The 22,296-nt window shown below is 41.6% G+C and overlaps 1 protein-coding gene across 9 annotated transcripts in view; it reads right to left on the reverse strand.

The window, feature by feature from the left end:
* LIMS1 (LIM zinc finger domain containing 1) overlaps positions 1-22,296 on the reverse strand; it is a 140,883-nt gene that overhangs the window by 44,213 nt on the left and 74,374 nt on the right. The gene's annotated exons all lie outside the window — the stretch shown is intronic.

Here is a 22,296-nt window from a genome sequence, read left to right on the forward strand (position 1 = left end):
GCAATGATTAAAGGGAGGAGAGGAGGGTGGTTAGCTTGCAGGGAAGTAGAGTGAACCAAGGGGCGGGGGGTTTCATCAAGGAGAAACAAAGAGAACTTTCACACCGTAGCCTGGCCAGTCATGAAACTTGTTTTCAAAGCTTCTCTGATGCGTACTGCACCCTCCTGTGCTCTTCTAACCGCCCTGGTGTCTGGCTGCGCGTAACCAGCAGCTAGGCGATTTGCCTCAGCCTCCCACCCCGCCATAAACATCGCCCCCTTACTCTCACAGATATTGTGGAGCGCACAGCAAGCAGTAATAACAGTGGGAATATTGGTTTTGCTGAGGTCTAAGCGAGTCAGTAAACTGCGCCAGCGCGCCTTTAAACGTCCAAATGCACATTCTACCACCATTCTGCACTTGCTCAGCCTGTAGTTGAACAGCTCCTGACTACTGTCCAGGCTGCCTGTGTACGGCTTCATGAGCTATGGCATTAAGGGGTAGGCTGGGTCCCCAAGGATACATATAGGCATTTCAACATCCCCAACAGTTATTTTCTGGTCTGGGAATAAAGTCCCTTCCTGCAGCTTTTGAAACAGACCAGAGTTCCTGAAGATGCGAGCGTCATGCACCTTTCCCGGCCATCCCACGTTGATGTTGGTGAAACGTCCCTTGTGATCCACCAGGGCTTGCAGCACTATTGAAAAGTACCCCTTGCAGTTTATGTACTCGCCAGCATGGTGCTCTGGTGCCAAGATAGGGATATGGGTTCTGTCTATGGCCCCACCACAGTTAGGGAATCCCATTGCAGCAAAGCCATCCACTATAACCTGCACATTTCCCAGGGTCACTACCCTTGATATCAGCAGATCTTTGATTGCGTGGGCTACTTGCATCACAGCAGCCCCCACAGTAGATTTGCCCACTCCAAACTGATTCCCAACTGACTGGTAGCTGTCTGGCGTTGCAAGCTTCCACAGGGCTATCGCCACTCACTTCTCAACTGTGAGGGCTGCTCTCATCTTGGTATTCATGCGCTTCAGGGCAGGGGAAAACAAGTCACGAAGTTCCATGAAAGTGCCCTTACACATGCGAAAGTTTCACAGCCACTGGGAATCGTCCCAGACCTGCAACACTATGTGGTCCCACCAGTCTGTGCTTGTTTCCCGAGCCCAGAATCGGCGTTCCACAGCATGAACCTGCCCCATTAGCACCATGATGCATGCATTGGCAGGGCCCATGCTTTCAGAGAAATCTGTGTCCATGTCCTGATCACTCACGTGACCGCGCTGACATCGCCTCCTTGCCCGGTATAGCTCTGCCAGATTCTGGTGCTGCACATACTGCTGGATAATGCGTGTGGTGTTTAATGTGCTCTTAATTGCCAAAGTGAGCTGAGCGGCCTCCATGCTTGCCTTGGTATGGCGTCCACACAGAAAAAAGGCACGGAACAATTGTCTGCCGTAGCTCTGACAGAGGGAGGGGCGACTGATGACACGGCTTACAGGGTTGGCTTCAGGGAGCTAAAATCAACAAAGGGGGTGGCTTTACATCAAGGAGCATTTCAGGCAGGACTTCACAGAGGGTTCCAATAAGAAATGGTGCACCTAAGTTATTGTTCTTATTGGAACAAGGAGGTTAGTCTGGCCTCTGATTGATACATGGCTAGATTTACCTCACTGCACCTTCTCTGTGAGTGACTGCAGTGTGACCTAGAGGAATGAGTCCCCTAGACGGGGGAGGGGGGAGAAGCAAATGAGTACAAAACAAATCTGGTCTATTTCTTGTTTTGATCCACTCCATCTATCTTTTACATCTTTGGCTGGCAGCAGACGGTGCAGAAGGACTGCATGCCATGCACATCTCATGGCTGCTCGACAGAAGATGGTGCAGTATGACTGCTATCCATCCTCATCTCTTGCCTGCCCGGCAGAAGATGGTACAGTACGACTGCTAGCAATCCGTATCGCCTGCCTGCTCACCATAAGACAGTTCAATAGGACTGACTGCAGGACTAAAGAGAATGACCTGGTCAAGTCACTCCAAATTTAGTCCCTGCGCCCATGTCTGCCCAGGCACTCCTGGCCGACGCGGCCAGGAGCACCTCGGACATGATGATGACGGCTACCAGTCATATTGCACCGTCTGCTGCCAGAAGGCAATGGGTTCCTGCTACTGTGTAGCAATGCAGTACCGCGTCTGCCAGCACCCAGGAGACATACGGTGACGGTTACCTCAGCGGGCTCCATGCTTGCTGTGGTATGGCGTCTGCACAGGTAACTCAGGAAAAAAGGCGCAAAACGATTGTCTGCCCTTGCTTTCACGTAGGGAGGGAGGGAATGGGGGCCTGACGATATGTACCCAGAACCACGCGCAACAATGTTTTAGTCCCATCAGGCATTGGGATCTCAACCCAGAATTCCAATGGGCAGCGGAGACTGCGGGATCTGTGGGATAGCTACCCACAGTGCAACGCTCCGGAAGTCGACGTTGCCTCGGAACTGTGGAAGCACTCTGCCGAGTTAATGCACTTAATGCACTTAGAGCATTTTCTGTGGGGACACACACACTCGAATATATAAAACCGATTTCTAAAAATCCAACTTCTATAAATTCAACCTTATTCCAGAGTGTAGACATACCCCTAGTAGCAACTGTTTCCAAAAATGAATAGTAAACCATATGTATTTTGCTTTTTCTGCAAGAGGGTTTTGGTATCCAAAGAATTTGCTTGTTAGAGGGAAGTCTGAGAAAGTGAGGAAGGAGAATAGGGAGAAGGAAGTGCGAAAAAATATACAGTTTAGGAACAGCAAGCAACACAGGGGTCTTACAAAAACCCCTGACAAAAATCAAGGGAATTCCATTCAATTCTTTCACTTTTAATAAACGCCAATGTCTTTGAAAAGAAAAAGAAGAATCCATTCCAAAGGGCCTGTCTGCATGACAATTTTTAAACAAATTGGAAAGTATTTTCTGGCATGGCTGGCTCTAAACAGGAGTTGAATCCACACACAATATGATTAAAGAGTCTGTCACCCTTGGCAGAGACCTAGGCTAGTACACTATACCTATTTCAGCAGGTCACACTATTTTGTGCTGCGAGGCAGGACACAGTGGCCAGGTGTATGTAACTGGTTTTGCCAGCTCTCCCTCCTCCAATCTCTCTGCACAGTAGGACACTGTTGAGCACACTGCCCCATGTACTGTTTTGTATCACTTTATGTGCATGTCCTTTGGGTACTCTAGTCACATGCTGAGGCATTACAGAATAGGTGCCCAGATTTGCACAGAACACTCTCTTAGCACATGGTTAGGTAGCATGGGAGGTTCAGATGCACAAACATGGCTGTGGTGTCAGAGAAAATACTGTGCGGACACAAACTGAATCATGTCACTTGTACCCAGTTAAGCTGACTGCGCCTCTAACCAATCACAAAAATCACACTGAAAAATATATTGTGGGCAGGGCTGTTGTCCCACCACCTTAAACTTTGTTTACTGATATTTGACAAGCAAACATTTTTTCCTCCCTTTTTTCACTGTAATTTTGAAGTAGAATATGTGGCATGCGTATGAGAGGAGATAAAAGTTGTAATTGTTTCTTTGGAGCTGTTGTGATATAAAAGGATACTTTAAAAAAACACGTTTTAGAGTCATGGTACCCTTGTTCAACGAACAGTGCTGCTATCACAGTAACATCCATGTGTTCAGTCTCCCTCCTGATACTTGGGCTCAGTGCTACTATCACTGGCTGTGTCCAGACTAGAATACGACGTACCCGCTGACTAGGAATGCTGCGTCTGCCACAGTGGAAGTTCTAGCAAAGACAGGGCTGAGGCTGTAGCACTATGGTCTCATGCCCTTGGTCAGAGGATAGATTCAGAACATGATGCTGGAAAAATTGGGAGCCCTGACTACCTAGCACTTGCACTGCTCCTGCGGAATCTCCATCACTGGAGATCTTTAACAGCAGGTTAGACAAACACCTGTCAGGGATGGTCTATCTAGATAATACTAGTTCTGCTGTGAGTGCAGGGGACTGGACAAGATGACCTCTCGAGGTCCCTTCCAATCCTACGATTCTACTGCTGCACCAATGATGAACAGGCACTGTAGGTATAGCAGCGGAGATGTAGCCACTGTGATGTTCCTTCTCCTCTTCCACATTAGCTCTATTGAAAATGCAGGATCAAAACAAATACAGTACTATAGTAATATTGCAACAGTAGTTTACATAGAGAGGTGGTCTGGTTCTCACTTGGGGCTCTTTTCTTAGTTTAAGGTTTATTTTTTAGATTGGAGGAGTTAAAGAGCATAAATGCAACCTCCTTTAAAAAATGCTCCCTTAAAACCTTAAAACAAAAACCTGTTTGAATTTGAAACCCCCACTCTACCCTAGTATCGCTAGTCTTTTATTAATCTTGCCCCTCCCATATAACCAGGAGCGCTCTTCTCAAGGTGGAATAGTCATGTGACTTCCCAATGACACCTTAGTTGACCCAAAAAAGGTCAGTGTAAACTCAAAAATAGATACATATGTCCAGTGTTTGTGCAGGTAGTTAGCTAGTGCAGCACCTTCTGTTTAAATGATTTAAATGTTCCTCCAATTCAGAGAAATGTACTTAGGAGTTTTAATAGATGTATTAATTACTATTCTGTAAACACACAAGAATTCTATTGTATTCTAGATGCTTTTACAGTTCCTGTCCTCTTCATTCAATAACAGAGTGCTGTTTTGGCATTTAAAAACTGACCGCTGACGGTTGTCAAAGCTCTAGCCCCATAGCTGCAGTCTAATCATGTCAACTAAGGAGTTCAAGAGGAGCACTAAGTCAACATGCCAAAAATCCTAATGAAACTATAAAGTTACCACACGTTTGATGACCAATTTTTGAGTCTTAATATCTCAGTAAGTCATTATTTTGAAAGCAGCAAAACAGAAAAATGAGGAGCAGTTGTGGATTAATCATTTGCCAGAACAGTTTATAAACTAGTTTTTGTGTTTTAAAAGGCCTCAAATCATCTTAAACGGGCAAAACCTCTTGGGCTAGATTCTGTTCTTACATGTACCAGTGTCACTCCATTTCACTGGAACTCCCCTGTACATCTATGCTCTCATTTCCCTGCTCCCCCTCTTGATATCTAAACTTTTCCCAACCATTTTACTTGTTTCCTTCATCCCTTTCCCCAATCTTACTTTGTGACTTCTAATTTGCTCCTCACAGCACCCAAAACAATCTCCCTCTCCTCTTCCACCCAAGCCTCCTCTTCTTGCAAATCCTTCTTTAAAAACACCACTTCCTAAGGGGAGGGCGGGGGGGAGCCAACGGAATTATCTCCTCCTGTCTTCTCATTATTAATCATCTCTTTACCCATTCTCTTCTGTTGTCCTGTGCATTCTTATTTGTCTTTTCTTGTTTAGATAGATAGCAGTGCCAAGCAACCCCTAGGTTACTCTCAGGAGGCTGCCATAAATTGAGGACCCCAGGGGCTCCTCTAAGTCATCCTTTTCAGCTCCTGCAGCAGTCTAGAATCCCAGGAGAGCAAAGGTGGCTCCTCGCCTTCTGTGCTGTGCCAAGAGGCGCAGTACAGAATTTCAGCCTGCCTCTTCTTATCTGTGGGCGTAAAACACTGCGCAAACTTCTGATGCCACAGAAACGTTTTGTAACAATAATGAAAGTGCACCCTGAGTTGCATATCAAAAGTTTGCATGGCACATTAGCCATGTGGCTCCTGTTGTCCTCATTAGGAGTGGTACAGCAAGTGCTACAAAAAATTGTGTTTCCCTCCAGATCTGTGGAGTCCACAAAGGCTGTTTTAATCTTGTTGGCTGGTTTTAGGACCAGATTCCTTAAAGTGACATGACTATAAATGTTAAATAAATACAAGGAGCCTGATTCTGAACTTCTATCAGTTTACACTGCTACGAGTCTGAAGTAACATTGGTTACAATGGAAAGAGACTGATATAACTAAGGACAGGTTTCAGAGTATCAGCCGTGTTAGTCTGTATTCGCAAAAAGAAAAGGAGTACTTGTGGCACTGTAGAGACTAACCAATTTATTTGAGTATAAGCTTTCGTGAGCTACAGCTCACTTCATCAGATGCATATAACTTAACAGAAGTTCTGAAGAGTTCTGTTAAGTTATATGCATCCGATGAAGTGAGCTGTAGCTCACGAAAGCTTATGCTCAAATAAATTGGTTAGTCTCTAAGGTGCCACAAGTACTCCTTTTCTTTTTGTGATATAATTAAGAATCTTACTTGGGAATTTCGCCCTCCAAGAGATTTTGACCATTTACAAGGATTTTTGTGCTTTTAAAACACAAACGTTAGGCAAGGGATTAATCCACAACAGATGAGGCACCTGCATGAGACAGGACCCCAATCGAGGGATTCTAAGATGAACCTTCTGAAAAATCAGATTCATAATGAGGATGCAGATATAACCACAACTGTAATGTCACATAAGGTGATGATACCATGTACACTGTTTTAATTAACAGAAGCTATAACATGTTTGCTACTAAGTTAACACTTCAGTACATGAAGAATTATTTAAAACTGTCTTTTGGTGCTTAGATCCCAAAACTCTCTCGAGTGCTTTGTCTAGTATTAAAACTAGGCTGAATATTTTGGGTATCTGTCTTAGATCAAAGGGCGGAGGGGACTTTTATAGAGAAAGTTCAGCAAGACTTGCTGCCCGTAGAACATTTTATTTCATTCCACAAATAGATGTGCAGAACAGTCAGAGCTCCAAACTAGGTGCTTGGCAACAACAGCTGCCATTGGTGACTTAATTGCATTACAGTGAAATAATGTTGTCTGCTTCATCTGAAAGGCTGCTGTGTCACTGCTGACCTCTTGAAAGTAAAGCTGCTACATTTCTTGTGCAAGGTCAAGTTATTGCAGAGCAGGATAAAAACTCACAGCACAATCCTCCTCCACCACAACCGTGACACACAAAAGGATGATTTTAAATAAATTAATCAGCAGCCTTTGTGCAAGGTTACACAACAGCAGGCTTTGTGCAATGGAACACTCACAAATATACATCCGATATAGCTCACGAAAGCTTATGCTCAAATAAATTTGTTAGTCTCTAAGGTGCCACAAGTACTCCTTTTCTTTTTGCAAATACAGACTAACATGGCTGCTTCTCTGAAACCAACAAATATACAGTCACTAGTTGGAAAAAAGTCATTCAATTTCCTCTGGTTATAAAATAGACATGGCTTTCCAGGACCCTGCATAAAATTCTACACTGCCTTTTTTTAAAGTGCTGAATTGGCTCCTCCTCATCATCATTACATATAAAATTTAATATGGTCTTAAGTGACCAAAAGATTAGTTTTTGTAATTGTTGGGCAAGTGTTCCCTAAATCAAATGGTTCTTACAAATTAATTTGAATAAAGGAGTAATATTCTTTTTCTGGTTTTTTAATTGTAAATTATGGATGGGATTTTCAAAAGTCCTCAACACTGGCCTAAATCTGCTCCCATTTAAGATAATGAGAAAATACCATTGACTTCAAATTAGGTCAAATTTGAGTGTTTCTGAAAACTGTAGTGATGTTTTCACACAGAATTATCTACAGGGCAGAAGACAGACAGCCTTTATCACATAATTTGGTATAAACTTATGCCAGTGTAAACAAATGTGCTTGATATCTGCTACTACAGAGAATTCATTTTCCATTTCCTTACTGGAAGTGAATAGTATAGGAATCTGATAAGAGGCTTCTTCCCAGAAGGATCTTTATAGATCATAATAATCAGTGAAAGTAATCTTAAAATAGAATTTCTGGGAGAGAAAAGAGATATTTCAACAATACTTTTTTTAAAAGATGTTTCAGAAAGTGTTGTATTTTCTTTTGCTGATGAAAAAAGTTTTCTGGCAAATCCCTGCTTTGTGTGAAATATATAGAACATGGGTATTTTTTCTCTTTACACCCTTCTTTAAGTTACCTTTGATTACATTCTTTTTCCTCCCACCACTGTCCCCCATCCAGCGATCCCTGAATACCTTTAGGCCAGCACTCAAAAAATATACCACAACATATCAGAAGTATTTTAACACCTTTGCAGTGAGACATTGCATGACATAGCTTATCCATAAAACAGGCACTCTACACTTACTTGGCTGTGTTGCAAGAACTCACGCTATATTCAACTCTTGCATGTTAGTAAATTTTTAAGCAGTTATCTATATACTAGTGCTTTTTATAGAAAAACATTAGAATCCATTTAGAATTTAATTTTACAGTGTGAACTATAAAAAGTGTCAGGTACTGGCTCCCAATGCTAGACATATACGTATTGACTCAGAGAAGCGAGGTCCTACAGTTGACTGGATAGCATTTTCCCTTTGCGTGTCTGTCTGTTTGTAACAATGTTAGAACACCGCATCTGATCAAAACCAAAATTTCAGGAAATGCTCAAGGCAATAATAGGCAGACCCCTATTGATTTTGGGTAAAAGTGGAAAACTGGAAGCAGGAAACAGGGGTAAGTCTACACTACAATTAAAAACCCAAGGCTGGCCAGTGTCAGCTGATTTGGGCTCACAGGCTCGGGCTAAGGAGTGGGCAAACACTTTTTGGCCCAAGGGCCACATCTGAATGTGGAAATTCTATGGCAGGCCATGAATGCTCATGAAATTGGGGGTTGGGGTGCGGGAGGGATTGCGGGCTCTGGCTGGGGCTAGAAATGAGGAGTTCAGGGTGCGGGAGGGGGCTCTGGGTAGGGGGTGGGGGTGTGGGTAGGGGACGGTGATGGCTCTGGCTGGGGGTGCAGGCTCTGGGGTGCAGGAGGGTGGGAGAGAGGGGTTTTGGGGGTGGGAAGGGGATCAGGGCTGGGGCACTGGAGGGAGTCAGGGGTGCAGGCTCTGGGCGGCACTTACCTCAAGCAGCTCCTGGAAGTGGGCATGTCCTCCCTCCAGCTCCTACATGGAGGTGAAACCAGGCAGCTCTGCGTGCTGCCTCATCCTCAGGTTCTGCCCCTGCAGGTTGCTGGCCAATGGGAGCTGCAGGGGAGGGAGGCACTTGAGGTGGGGGCAGTGTGCGGAGCCCCCTGGTTGCCCCTCCATGTAGGAGCTGGAGAAAGAACATGCTGCTGCTTCTGGGAGCCGTAGGAAGCCATGGCACATGTGGAGTGGGGCAAGCCCGGAGCCTGCTCCCCGGCAGGAGCTCAAGGGCCAGATTAAAACGTCTGAAGGGCCGGATGTGGGGCCCCCAGGCCATAGTTTGCCAACCCCTGGGCTCGAGCCTGGGCTCTAAGAGCCTGCAAGGTGAGTCCCAGAACTGAGGCTGCAGCCCGAGCCCGAGCATCTACACCACAATTAAACAGCCCCATAGCCTGACTCAGCTGACACAGGCCAGCTGTGGGTGTCTAACTGCAGTGTAGACATATCCATAGAGCTCCCTGTATCTAATTAGCAGACCCAGAAGCTTCAACCAGGCCTGTAAAGGTATGTTTACACAGCAAATAAAAACGTGCGGCTAGCTGCCAGCCAACTCAGGCTCCTGGGGCTCAGATTGTAGGGCTGTTTCACAGCTGTGTAGACGTCCAGGCTTGGGCTGGAGCTGCCCAAGCTCCCACCTCGCTGGGTCCTAGAGCCTGGACTCCAGCCCGAGCCCAGACTCCAGCCGAAGCCCCACAAACCCAAGTTAGCTGACATGGATCAGCCCTGGGTGTCTAGTTGGGTGTAGACATACCTTAATTGTCTGTAGATTAAAGAACTGGTTGATGGCAGCTATTAACACTTTCCAACCCAATTCCTCCAATCTCAGTTCTGCCCATCCTCCCAAGAAGAGCTCTGTGTAGCTCAAAAGCTCGAATGCCTATTCTCTCCCTGATCAACAGAAGCTGCTCCAATAAAAGATATTACCTCACCTAGCTTGTCTCTCTAATATCCTGGAATTGACACAGCTACAACTACATTGCACCACATCCTCCCAAGAGTTTAACATGTTGACACCATGAATGACTTCCTCCCTGACAGAAAGAAAAGCAGTAAGAATTGGAGGGCATGGGGGAAAGTGGGCACACACAGAGCACCTAGCATGGGGGGGAGAATGAGAGCCTCAAATGAGAAGAGTGGAGAAGTTGGGGGGCACGCAGGCCCTGGCATGATGGAAGGGGTGAGAGGATTGCAGTGAGTCCCCAAAACAGAGTGGGATGGGAGTATGCCACACAGGAAACTTGTGCGGAGAATGGACGAATGCAAGGAGCCCCTCATGTGTGCAATGAGCTCAGCCTGCAGAAGCTACAAAGCATTTGATCCCACCAGTAAATAATATTTTGATCATAATTTCTCATAACTACAAATACAAATCTGCAATACTGATCTTTATATTTTCTATGAAACTTCATGTCCTAGTGAAATTTGGTAATGCTGGGTTACAGTACTTCCTTTTGAAATAGCAGTTTCCTTTTCCAATACCAGGTATTTAATTCATATAATCTGTCATTACATATTGTCACAGATGCTGTTCCAAACAAAAAGCTTGTCAATTTAAAGGAGAAATTATATTAAATGTTAGTCCTGTATTAGCCATCTTCTTACAGTAGCTACAACTAATGTTTTTATAAGCTGAATGCCATGACCTGAAGTGCTCATCCAGTAGCTATAATTAATATCTTGACTAAACCGAACACCCCGCCTTCCCTGAAAGCCTTCTTGTATGTCCATCTAGTTCCTTATATGGCTGGGATAATTGTCAACACCAGACTTTCTGGCTCTAAACTACATTCTTATTATAGCAACGACTCCATTGGAGACTCCACACTGGAGGATTGACCTTCAGCTAAGGTGGTGGAGGAGAGTGTTTATTTCTTTACTAAGTCACATGTCAGTCTTATGTAGATCTCTTCTTAAGTAAACAAAGATATTAGCATTGTGAGGAGAATCTACTTTATTTCACCTTCACCTTACTGTAAGCTTTTCTTTTCTAAAATATTCTATGAAGTGAGCTGTAGCTCACGAAAGCTTATGCTCAAATAAATTGGTTAGTCTCTAAGGTGCCACAAGTCCTCCTTTTCTTTTTGTGAATACAGACTAACACGGCTGCTACTCTGAAATCTATAACTTCTGTTAGTGACTTTAGAAGTCTGTTAAGTTTTTAGTTGTTAGAACTAAACAAGCTGTGTCAGGGAGAGAAGGAAGATGAGCTTGATGAAGAAAGCAGATCTATTGACACAACACTGTTTTCTCCTCCCATAAAGATTAAGTAACATCCGTTATTCACTTCGGTTTTAAGTATTGCATTTTATTTCTCAAATGTTCATCACTGCATTATCAAGTTCCAATACCAGAAAGGAGAAAACGGAAAATAGCTAAACAACTTGTATTTAGCTTCCCCCTTAAATATTCTGGTTATCATGTTCTAACAGCCAGCAACAAAGTAAGTATTAATTGGAACTATAATTGGACCATGAGACAAATGTGAATAATATGCTAGCAAAAAAAGCTACAACAAAATGTCTGTTTCCATAGAGTTTAAGATCCAAACAGACCATTACGATCATCTAGTCTGATCTTTTCCATAACACAGGCCAAAACCCCTCACTTTATACTGCGTATTTAGGGCTTACTCCCTCAGAAACAAGTATGGTGAATTTCAGTACCACCAACTGTAAAATAAGAAATGCCAATCACTTTCTAAACCCAGGGCTATGGGTTTGTGGTTGTTTTTTCTAGACTTTCCTAAAGTGACAGACACCAGGGTATGTCCCAGTTGTCTAATGTTAAATGAGTAGAGTATGACTGAACAATTGAAATACATACTCGAGAACAATAGGGACAGATTGGGTGAGGAAAGATGAGGAAGGAAAGATAAAGAAAGTGGTTACAATTTGAGAGTTAGTTTAAATAAAGAATTCAGTTTAATCCTAATGACTGCTTTGCATATTTTAGTCAAAATTCATCACAATCAACATGGCAATTTACTTAGCTATCCCAAGGCGACAGTGCAAGCATTTGGTATATTAAAAAGCAAATTTAGTCCAGCATAACGTGCACACACTTCTTTGTGAATTGAATGTATGCTGTTAGAGGTTAGTACAGAACCCACTAAAAAACTGATTTTGCTACTGGTTTAATAATCAAAGTCTTCAAAAGGAGAAACGTACATAAACATTTCTCATTGAAAAGGCCTAAATAAAATAAGTCAACAGCAGGAACATATATTGTTTACTAGAACAAAAGCAAATAGACCAGCTCAGGTAATTTGATTCTTATCCACAGCATGGATGATAACAGTTTTCAATAGCTGCTTAGGCCAGGGAACATGGAGTAACCAGATTTACTAAACAAACTTTCTGCCAAGGACATTATCAATCATTAAGAGTGTGACATGCACAAATTTAATATACAGAAATACAAAATTAAATTTCACACTTTCTTCACCTTCATTCATTCAGTTTTTGGTACAAAAGCCTTTTGAATCTTTTATAAAAGCATAGTTAGAAAAAAACAGGGGGAGGGACAATTGTAGCAGTGTTAGATATAGATGGAAAAAGCAGAACAGTTTAACAACCTGGAGATTTAAGGTATAGCAAGGGGCATGCAACAAACCTCTAAGGAATGCACACTTTAAAAAAAAAAGTTAAAAGTGGTTTATTTTAGAAACAAATTGCCAATACAGACCTTTTTGTTACAGTGTGCAAAACTCTTCAGTTTAGAGGTTTATGATAATTTTTATTTTACGTATTCATTTTATTTTACAACTTCTGTCTGTATGAGTTCACAGCCCGTGGTTTTTGCTTTGTATGCCAAGTTCCTCCCAAAACAAAAACCTCAGCCAAAATTACCAAGCTTTGCCTAGCTGATACCTAAAAGCAGAAACAGGAACAGGCTTGCAGAAAGAATTGCAAACCTTTTGACAAACGTGGGCAGTTTCCCCTCATTAATAAACCCCAAAACATTATGAAAAGTTCATGGAGCTTTTCTAATGAAATTATTGGTTCACCCTGTGACCAGCAAGTATTTTAAAGAAAAATCTAAGTGCTACTAAGTTGACAGCTCTGAATATAAAAAACAAGGAATTTGAATTCCTAAGTCCCACAACTCATGAACTCTTATGGAAGAGACCAAGTGGGCCCGGTTTTGTTCAATATCTTCCTTAATGATCTGGAGGATGGTGTGGATTGCACCCTCAGCAAGTTTGCGGATAATACTAAACTGGGAGGAGTGGTAGATACGCTGGAGGGTAGGGATAGGATATAGAGGGACCTAGACAAATTGGAGGATTGGGCCAAAAGAAATCTGATGAGGTTCAACAAGGACAAGTGCAGAGTCCTGCACTTATGACGGAAGAATCCAATGCACCGCTACAGACTAGGGACCGAATGGCTAGGCAGCAGTTCTGCAGAGAAGGACCTAGGGGTGACAGTGGACGAGAAGCTGGATATGAGTCAACAGTGTGCCCTTGTTGCCAAGAAGGCCAATGGCATTTTGGGGTGTATAAGTAGGGGCATTGCCAGCAGATCGAGGGACGTGATCGTTCCCCTCTATTCGACATTGGTGAGGCCTCATCTGGAGTACTGTGTCCAGTTTTGGGCCCCACACTACAAGAAGGATGGATGTGGAGAAATTGGAGAGAGTCCAGCGAAGGGCAACAAAAATGATTAGGGGTCTGGAACACATGACTTATGAGGAGAGGCTGAGGGAACTGAGATTGTTTAGTCTACGGAAGAGAAGAATGAGGGGGGATTTGATAGCTGCTTTTAACTACCTGAAAGGTAGATACAAAGAGGATGGATCTAGACTAGTCTCAGTGATAGCAGATGACAGGACAAGGAGTAATAGTCTCAAGTTGCAGTGGGGGAGATTTAGGTTGGATATTAGGAAAAACTTTTTCACTAGGAGGGTGGTGAAACACTGGAATGCGTTACCTAGGGAGGTGGTGGAATCCCCTTCCTTAGAAGTTTTTAAGGTCAGGCTTGAAAAAGCCCTGGCTGGGATGATTTAGTTGGGGATTGGTCCTGCTCTGGGCAGGGGTTTGGACTAGATGACCTCCAGAGGTCCCTTCCAACTCTGATATTCTATGATTCTATGAAATGAAGGGGCCTCATAAAACCACGTGCACTAAGACATCAGATGGCATGCATGACCATTCAGAGTTTTATTTATGTTTGGGATGTACACTAAAATCACCACAATCTGGCATCTCCCCACTCAGTTCATGGTACTCAAGAGAACACTGCATGGGCTAGATTCATATTTTAAAACACAACTTATTAATTACTGGGACAGAAAAAACATGAACCCAGACCTCCTTTACTATCTAAAAGACTGGGGTTCATGGTTCTTTCCTGTCTGTGAATCAGTGGGTTTTAACCAAGACTAAGTTTTGTCTCTGCTACAGAGTATTCCTGTGTGGAAATTAATCATTTCATGGCACATACTGTATTAAAAATCTAGTTTAAAATACTCTTACATACATGAAAAATGAAAAGGTATTACATTAAATGTTATTTATAGAATGCTTTGATCCAGGTGTTATTTAATTGTTAGACACACTAAGTCTGCATATCAAAAACAGGTTTTAAAATAAGATCTATTTATGAAATGTAACCAACTAGCATTGAAAGAAAGAATTCTCACTCCTCTATTTGTCGATACATGCTATAACCATTGTATTTACCACCATTTTATAAAACCACCAGACACAAAATTTTATTGTTGGATCATTACAGTAATTTAAGAGGAATGATTGCTCAATTTTCACCTACATAAGTACCATTTATCACCACCTAGTCATTTGGACTCAAGGGATATTGTCTGATGGTGATTAAATCTAAACAAATTGTTTAGGAATGATTATGCAACATAAAAAAGCAGGAGAGTGAGGACAAGAGAGGTTGTGCTCATCATGAGTTACTTTTCATTGCTTAGGGTTAAAGTAAGTGTGCATATATGCTGTGTGCCTCTAACCCTTTGGAAGTGTCAGACTCTCTGGAAGTTGCCATAAGAAGTGTCAATATTTCCTCTAACGGTGAGCATACATTGATGAACCCTCTCTTCACTTAAAACCTCAAACAGTCCAAGGATCAAAAATGTTTTTGATTCAGGGCAAAAGTTTTCTGGTCCAAAATACAGATTGCTCTGGCAGTATTTCTAGCCCTAGCAGTGTACAAAATGTGGACTTTAAACTTATATACTGTGTAAAACCTCAATATCTGTACTTCTGCTTTGCTACTGATTACTGTTGACACTGCTGTTGAGCCTATGCTGATATTTGCACCTTAAAGATGCTACTGGGGACCCTGTGGAGATGAAGGAACAATGTATAAATATTAACTTTCTTTTAAGTTTTGTGAGACTATTGTGCAATGTTACACATTAAAATTCAACAGCCAAAGTTTAGGAATTCTGCAAATTAACCTTGCTTCCTCTGCCTTCCCTCTGCTCTAAATATCCTGCAGAGTTCAGAAGTTTGGCAGGGTCCCTTGTTCCTCATTTCACTCTTCCCAGTCAGCTCCTCACTGTTTCTCCTATGAGCACTAGTTGGCGTTCACCAGGCGAATACAAAACTGATCTAGTAGTTTTCAACTGTCATTGTCTCTCAATACAGAGAAAACTTTATAAGATATCTTCTGTGACAAGAGAATAGAGTGGCAAACTACTTGAATAACTGATGAAAACTAAATGAAGAAAGCTAGTACCTATTTGTTGTCATTATTGAAATTTACGAACTATCAGCCAGTCCACAAGTTCTTAAAATTTTAACTGGATTTACTTAGTAGGGACCTAAAAGAGTTAGGAAGACACTTAGTTCAATTATTTTTTCAAGTGCAATCATTAAACACTAACTGAACAATTGTTTTAATCAATTTTCTTCCAGTTTTTCCAAAATATTCTACTGAATTGTGAAAATAAATCATACGATTTTTTCAGGCCAAACATTGCTAAACAAAGTTAGGAAGGTCAGTGTGGAGGAGGGGATGTAAAAACATGTATAAAGCTGCTGTTGAATGGATCCCAATGATTAGTCACAGATGTATGCTTACTATTTCCTTAGCATCCTGTTTTCTGGAGACAGCAGGGGAGAAAAAGTTCACCAGATAGCTAGAATTTTTGTAAGATCACTTTAAAAAGTATTTCACAACACAGTACAAAAAAATCTCTAAGAAGGTGGTTTTGAAAATTTTTTCACTCTATCATTTTCTAATTAAATACGAATTTAAATTATTCACATAGATGAGGTGCTGAGAGCAGCACGAAGAAAAAATAACAATATTTTATTTTAACATTGTTACAGGTAGCAAAGAGCCTCAAAATACAAAGATTAGCAGGTGTACACTGAACTTTCACTTAATATATCATGACGCCTGTGGTATAGTGATGACTTTCCCTCCCAATGTAGAGTATTCTGGTGTTATCTTGTTTCAAATTCAGGTGAACTATAAAAGTAAAATGGGGATGTGAGCAATTTATGAGAATACAAAGAAATTCAAATAGGAGCCACGGAACACAGCTTAAACATGATGAATGTAATATCAGTCATTACAATGCAGTGCTCAAAACACATTGCTGCAGGTGGGAGTACTTTAAGTTTTCAAGTAAAAATATTTGTGATAGTTTATATTCATTCTGTCTTAAATTAATTTCTGTGGAAAGGGCTAGTAAATCCACTCACCTAGGGTAAGTGGGAAGCTTGACCTGGGAAGTGAAGGGACCCACACAACATGAACCCGTGCAGAATCCAAGCTTTCATTGTCAAAAAAAAAACAAGTGTTTAGCCCTGTTGTGAAAGTGTTACAAAGATGAACTGTGTGTATATTGACGGGCATTGACATCTCCCCAGATCCGGAGACAAACAGATCTCATAATTTTGCTAAGCAGCAGCATAGTGAAATTAACAAGACTCCTGTCAGTTTACTTAAGATATTCAGAACTTCGCAGAGATCAGTGAGACTACTAGGAATCATGTCACTTTCACACTGCTGCTGATGGGTTGGAAAGCTAGAAGCAGAAATAGAAAACATGGGAGTTATTCACCTAGGGCTTGATTCAGTGCAAAATAGCTTAACTCCCACTGACTCCAATTGTGCAGGATCGGGCCTTTGACCAAAAAACCAAGTGCTGTGGAGAGGTAGTGAATGAGAGAGAAAGAAACTCTCTGGCTTGCACTTATAGAACTCTGCACCAACAAAGCATTTTAAAACAATTAACTACCACTAATCTGTAACCCCTGGAGCTGGGGAAACTGAGGCACTGAGCGCTTAAGTGTCTCATCCAACATCATACAGACTGTGGCAGATACAGAAACTGAACACACATTTTCCAATTCACAGTTCTGCATGTTAGACAAGAAGAAAAGGGGTCTAGCAGGTAAAGTCTGAAATATTTTCAGATAGTAACTTAATGAAGAGACAGCACCATTCACTAAGAGCTATTAAGAGGATTCTACTGCAGACTGAGAATGACAAATTTTAAAATTTAATTGTTAAACCCATATCATTTCCCTACAACACTCCCTGTGGTAGGTGGGAAAAAATGCTTCTGGGCGGATTCATTGGAAATTGCACAGCAGAATTATAAACCTCTGAAAGACAATGATGGAAATGGACTATACCAGCACTAATGGGTACAGCTTCAAAAGCTAAAGATCTGTTTCCTGTTATGGACCCTCAAAGCCAGCAGTGGATGATCTCTCTCAAAGTTATGTTAACACAGGAAATTACTCTATTTTCCTACTGTATTTTGCATATCTTTAAGGGATTTTGTTTTAGGGAAAGTCAATGGTATTTTCTTACTTTGTAACCATTTAGGAATTTAAACCTACATACACATTCAGAATATATTGTTCAACGGTGTAATGCAGCATTACAATGTCCTAATTATTCATTATTTGTATTTTAATGCTTCAGATTAAGTCACATTACACTTCATTTCAAATTAAAAGCGAAAAAAAAATTCAGCAGCAAATCTCTATTTAAAGCTCTTTGGCTTTCAATATTGATGCTTCTGCAGCAGTCTGTGAAGACTGTGCCAGGAAAGTGTGATTTCCAGAAGACGAGGATTAAAACAGATATCTGGTTTTGCAGAATATATGGAATTATACATACAGCTGAGTTCAAGACAGAAGTTATTATCGTTCGGGGGTTCTCATACTTTGTGTTCCCGTGGTGCTACTCAGTTTTAACATTGATCCATAAAGTAAATTAAATCCAAACTGGGCTCAAGTCCAAGCTCCCACTGTGACCACTAAAGCATTCTATAACAGTCCCTCTCTCAGGAAAATACCAACAGTTAAGACTAGAAAGAACCTTTGCTGCACCCACTCACCCAACACACCAGCTACATGCAGAATCTGAGGGAAGAATATATGCTTAGTAGCTGCATTCTATCAAGATGATGTTCTTCACTCCACCTAACAGCAAATAATTGGGCCGTAAGAGAGCAAATGAGTGTGTGGGGGGGAGGGGTATTAAATTCATTCCCTTACCAAGGACAGTGAATGTGGTAGCTGTGCTATTCCCTATACAAACACATATGATTACCCTGTCCTTGCTCCCCAAAAAATAACAATCTGGGAAGACAAGTAGCAAAAGAAGGGGCCAGAGAGGGACACTATAAGAGAGAGAGGCAACAAAGTGCTGGAAAAAGGAGAACTAGTAGAAGACATTTACCTGGGCTTCATCTAAGGCAGGGGCGGGCAAACTACGGTCCGCGGGCTGGATCCTGCCCCTCAGGGCTTTGGATCCGGCCACCGGCATTGCCCCCTGTGGTGCCGTAGGCCCCGCGCCACTCTCAGAAGCGGCTGGCTCCATGTCCCTGCGGCCTGGCAGGGGGCTCCGTGCTTTGCCCTTGCCTCCAGGCACCACCCCCTGCATCTCCCATTGGCCGGGGATGGGGAACTGCGACCAATGGGAGCTTCAGGGGAGGTACCTGGACGAGCGGCAAGGGCAGCGCACGGAGCCCTATGCCGCCCTCCCCCAGGGGCCACACAGGGACGTGGTGCCGGCTGCTTCCTCCCACTGCAGTGAGTCTCAGAGCCTGGGTCAAATGATTCAAGCTCACGCTATGGGGATAAAAATAGCAGTATACATGTTCCTGCTCAGGTGGAAGCTTAGGCTCTCAGACCCACCCCCCTTGCCAGGTTTTAGAGCCCAGGCTCCGGCTCAAGTGGGAAGGTCTACACTGCTATCTTTAGTCTCATAGCACAAGCCCTGCGAGCCTGAGTCGGTTGACCCGGCTCTGAGACTCGCTGCCGCGGTGGTTTTTTTGGGCGTGTGGGCGAGTCCTAAGAAAACTAAATAGTCATACACAAATTTTGGTGTTGGATTAGAAAACAAAGAGCAGGGATGAATGGCCAGTTTCTAACATGGCAAAAGGTTTACAGTGAATTGCCCCAAGTACTGGTACTATTTAACATTTAATTAAATAACTATGTAAAAGAGGGGATAGCTATGACTACGAAAAATTAATGAAGTGGAGAACTTCAGAGGGATGTTACATAGCTATACAATAGGGAAACATAATGATGGCATATTCAATTTAGTGTACACAAGTAATGCACATTGCAAGGAACATTTTGTCCTATTCATGCATATTGACAGAGTCTAACGTAAATGTAACCACTAAGGACAGACACCAAGGTGTAACTGTGGAGAGCTCAATGAAAACAGAGAATGTTCTGCAGTGTTCCATTTAATATTCATGAAAATTAAGGGCTTCCTCCTCCTGAGTCCTCATTCTTCTTATCTCGTAGTTAAGTCATAATCCTATATTTATAACATTGCAATATTTTGCCATAGAAAATATTGCAAGATCACAAATAAGGCAGCATGGCAACTACAGGATGAAATAAGAAAATGGGTTAGGAAGGAGCAAAATCTAGTTTAAGCAGAAATAACTTCAACAATTAGCAAATATGATAAGAACAATTATGAAAAGAGTAAAAGAACTGAATTTACGTTATAATTTTCCATCTATTAAATTTTTTTTTAAACATAATCAAGTCTCCTCTTAGACATTAACCTTCAAGGCACTTTACAACTCTGGCCCCTCCTTAATGATCCACTTTTGACTTAGGTTGCCTACTGTTTACCTGCTTGCCCTTTTGCCCCATGAACATCTTTAGACTTTCTTCCATTCCACCTCTTACGCTTGGAATGCCTTCCATTAAATTAATCATAAGGCTACTTACTGATCTCTCCTCCTTCAAATTATTTCTCAGGACCCACTTCTGCCTCACATGTTGCTTATCTTCATAAATTGTAAGCTACTGAGGGCAGGAATCATATGCACCTTTATGCTTGTGTAGCATCCCACACAATCCAAATCAGGGCTGCTACAAGCTACCAAGATATCCACGTTAAGCAAGAATAATGATACTACTACAGCTACAAAGTATGGCTCTCGTTTATTGCTTCCAACAGATCTATCTGCAAGTTCTGTTTATGAAAGCAGATTCTGATCCCACAATAGGACTTAAGACACATTATTTAAAACTAGTAAAAAGAGACAAAAAGTAGATAAAGGGCATTGAATATATTAAAAACAATACATACAAAGGAAAGGAAATGTTGAGTGGAGAATGAACCTCTGAACATACCCCATTTGACTGAGCTTAATTACTAAATGATTTTTCAGTCTGTACATGTTATTAACTGAGGGCTGGTCCACACTAGGAAGTTAAATCGGCATGGCCACATCTCTCAGGGGTGTGAAAAAGCCACACCCAGGAGAGATGTAGCTATACCAACCTAAACCACTAGGCTGATGAAAGAACTCTTCCACTGTCCTAGCTATCACCTCTTGGGGAAGTGGATTACCTATGCCAGTGGGAAAACCCCTCCTGTTGGCATAGGTAGTGTCTACACTGAAGTGCAACTGTGGTGCAACGACAGCACGGCAACTGTATTGCTGTAATGTTTCAAGTGTAGACAAGCGCTCAGTCTTTCCGTTCGTTTTTGTGAACATAAAATATTACAGTAAAGAACATTCAACTGGTAACGAGGAAAACAAGGACATTTGCCATTAAGAATGACAAGTGATATAAGACACGCTCTCCAACATTAATGCACAACAGAGTGCTTAAAGGAGCAGATAAAGAGGTATCCACAATGGGTATAGGTTTTTTAAAAAAAATGTCATCTTTTCATTCCACTTAAATTCTTTGCTGCTAATGGTTTGTTAAAACATTAACATTCTGTTAATGACTTTGGATTGGAATATGTGTGTGTTATATATTATACAGATACATAAATACCCTCAAAAATCTACATAGGCAGAGATTTTTGAATAGAATCTAAGTATACATAGCAGGTCCATAAATTAACCGGTTCATTATATGACTTTGGTAAATCTGATTGTTCTTCATTATCATGACAATTAAAAATAATCTGTCAATTATTCTAATATTTAGTAAAAAAAAATTAAGATGAAATTAAGTTCTTAATCTTGACACAAAGGGGCATCTTAAAAATGTAAACTGCCATTCTTCTGAAATCAAGTAACACAAATAACAAAACCGCAATTAAAGAAGTAAACTTCTCTGAAAAGTTTCAGCACAAAGTGAATTCTGAAGGCTTGAAAAAGCAGAGGTTAAAAGAAAAAAAGGATGGCGTTATAACCCCCATATAAAAACAGGAGCACAAAATTGTATGAAGCATTCAAATTATGGAGTTGAAACACTCAAATCAATACACAGTTTAAAAATAAAAGCAAAGTAAAAGTAATTAGGGGATAGGAAGTACTTCCTCTCCACTGATGCTTTTGTCAGCATTTACACAAGAATCCGTTACTGAATAAAATGAAATGTGAACAGACTATTTCCCTATCTAGGAGATGAAAAGTTAGCATTTTCACTGGTCTGAATCTGCATTACTGAGGCTACAAACTATTATTCCAAATATAGACCACTGAAAATCTCATGTAACATTTTAAAAGGAACGTCATATCGGGAAAATAACCTTAGTCATTAAATGGCTTTCAGATTTTTGGTCACCCTTCCTTCATAAGGTCATGTCAAGTGGTTCTACTGCATTCTTTTGTCTAAAGCCATTTCACAAAGAATCCCTATGAAAAGAAGCATGATCCAACAAGCTGCACTAGACCATCTTAAACAAAGAAAAGCCCTACAGAATGACACCAAGAAGATCCCAGAGAAACCGGGCAACTTTCCTTGGTTTCAATTAGAGTGCTTTGGTGATTAACACTGAATTTTAACCTAAACTGCAACAACATGTATGAGGAAGTTATTTACTAGTAAATTACCAACTGTCAAAAGTATACTAGAAAGTTATAGACTGCATTTGCCAAACGTAGGAAACGATTCATGCCTTTGCCAAAAACTACACTATGG

The sequence above is a fragment of the Lepidochelys kempii genome, chromosome 1, assembly GCF_965140285.1.
Source record: "Lepidochelys kempii isolate rLepKem1 chromosome 1, rLepKem1.hap1, whole genome shotgun sequence".
In the NCBI taxonomy this organism is placed as follows: Eukaryota; Metazoa; Chordata; order Testudines; family Cheloniidae; genus Lepidochelys; species Lepidochelys kempii.